The 2,230-nt window shown below is 39.7% G+C and overlaps 1 non-coding gene across 1 annotated transcript; it reads right to left on the bottom strand.

The window, feature by feature from the left end:
* Positions 1-410: 410 nt before the first annotated feature.
* On the bottom strand, positions 411-516 carry LOC148210741 (small nucleolar RNA R71). Its single transcript, XR_015792056.1, has one exon. It is a non-coding gene; the product is annotated as a small nucleolar RNA R71 (small nucleolar RNA).
* Positions 517-2,230: the final 1,714 nt, after the last annotated feature.

A 2,230-nucleotide genomic window follows, 5' to 3' on the forward strand; every position in this document is an offset into this window, starting at 1 on the left:
TATTCCAACATCTCTCTCAATTTTTTTTTATTAGTAGATGATACAGATCAAAAAATGGAAGCATATACGGTTCCTGTCTTCTATGATTTCAACCTAATGTAGGGCCTCACATCGTAGTAGAAAAGTTTCTGCTGAAGCCTGTTATGTTTTAGATACTATAAATAGTGGCACATTTTCATGGGCATGCTTATGAAGATCCCTGTCTCAACTTAAAGTTTTTCATGGAGGTGTGTGAAACTTTCAAGATTCCAGAAGTGTCTAGGAGGCAAATCAGTTGAAATTATTCTCGTATTATTTAAGAAATGGACCTAGGACATGGTTGAACTCCCTGCCATTAGAATTCATCACCACTTGGACTGAGTTGGCACAAAAATTTTATGATGAAATATTTTCCCCCAAGCAAAAATACTAAGTTTAGAAGTGACATCAACAATTTACAGCAGTTTGCAGGGGAAGCTGGAAGTGAATTATGGGAAACTTTTAAGGGCTTTTGCCAAAATGACCACATCATGGTATATCTAGGTGTATTCAGATTGAGTCCTATTATAGTGGGTTGAATGAATCTACGCGGATACGGGTAGACGCTTCTGTAAGTGAGGCTCTTCTCTCGAAGTCGTATGCTTGGGCTTTCAATATCCGCGAACAAATATCATTTAAAAACCATTAGTGGTCAAACCCTCGTTCAATAGTAGGAAAGACATCCAAGGGGCGCAAGATGATGATGCCTTTTGAGCTATTAATTCGGACATGGCAAATCTCGCTGATTTGATGATGAAAAACATGACTCATGCTTGAGCATATTTGTTCAGGGAAGTTCATGTTCATACTATGAAGGAGAGCATCACTATGACTCATGCCTAAGAAATCGAGCGTCCGTGTATTGCTTACGAAACCCTCAAGGTAACAGGAATAACCTATACTTTAATACATAGAAGCCTGGGTGACGACAATGTTGGGAAAAAATCCACTACTTCTACCGCATGAACAAGCAGAAAATAACTGAGAAATTTAAAGAAAGCAATAAAATAAAGAAACACAAGAATTAACGTGGAAAAACTCCAAACCGGAGAAAAAAACCACGGCCCACAAGGGAAAATCCATTATGTGAAAAATTATTACAATCACACAGATTTCTCTCCCCGACCCCAATTACACAAAACACTCTTTCAAAGCAAATACCACTCAGTTAACTAGAGCTAGTATATCAGGCTTAAAGTATTTCAATTAGGATGATAAAAACCCAAGCCCATGAGCTCTTTTTATAGTAGTTGGAACACATCTCCTCCTTGTATTTTTCCGATGTGGGACAACTTCTACCACATGGAGACCATCCTTGTATTCTTCCAATGTGGGACAACTTCAATTCTAATATTTTGCCAAAACCCAACAAATTCCACCTTGGCAAGATATTGAAAAAGTTCACAGCTTCTACTGCACTCATTGTCTTCACCGACAATCATAATTCTCAATTCAGAGAACTATAGCCTACTCCACCATAAAAGTAGATCACTTGAAATTTCGCCTTCCAAGATTTTTCTTCATCGTCACATGTCGATAAATCCTGCTGAGATTTATGGTGCAACTTCCACCTACTTGGCTCACTTAGAAGTTCTTCAGCCATCGACATAACTTCCACCACACACACCTTGCATAACCGCCAAGTCAATGCCCATGTGTAAACTTGTGGAACCGCTAACATCACATCCTCTATCATGGTAAAGCGGATATACCATGAGGATGAATTCTCTCTCTCTTCAAAGGAACTGATCATCGTCTCCCCTGATGAGAGAAACATTGTCAGCATCCCGCCCAAAGCCATTTGACGAACCGGCTCTGTTGGGACAATCTTTCTTCATGTTTCCAAACTGTCCGCATCCCGAGCAACAAGCTTTCTTTTGTACGGAGTCTTTCTTCATCTTCCAATTGCTAGCTACCAGTGCCGAATCTTCATGTGAAGTACGCCCTTCACTCTTTAGCCTTCTTTCCTTTGACAAGTGTTTACTAGTAACCTCAGCAAAATTCAAAGTATCCTTCCCATACATCAAGATCGGCTTCATGTGTTCATAAGAAGGTGGAAGTGATAAGATGAGCCTGAGTGCTTTATCTTCGTCATCTATCTTCACTTCGATCGCCTCTAGCTCAAAGATGATGCTATTGAGATTACTCAGATGATCTAAAATTTTCGTACCTTCCTCCATTCACAGCGTGTGAAACTGCTCCTTCAGGTACA

This window comes from Momordica charantia (assembly GCF_013281855.1).
Source record: "Momordica charantia cultivar OHB3-1 chromosome 6 unlocalized genomic scaffold, Mcharantia_2.0 BLBB01000006.1, whole genome shotgun sequence".
Taxonomy (NCBI): Eukaryota; Viridiplantae; Streptophyta; class Magnoliopsida; order Cucurbitales; family Cucurbitaceae; genus Momordica; species Momordica charantia.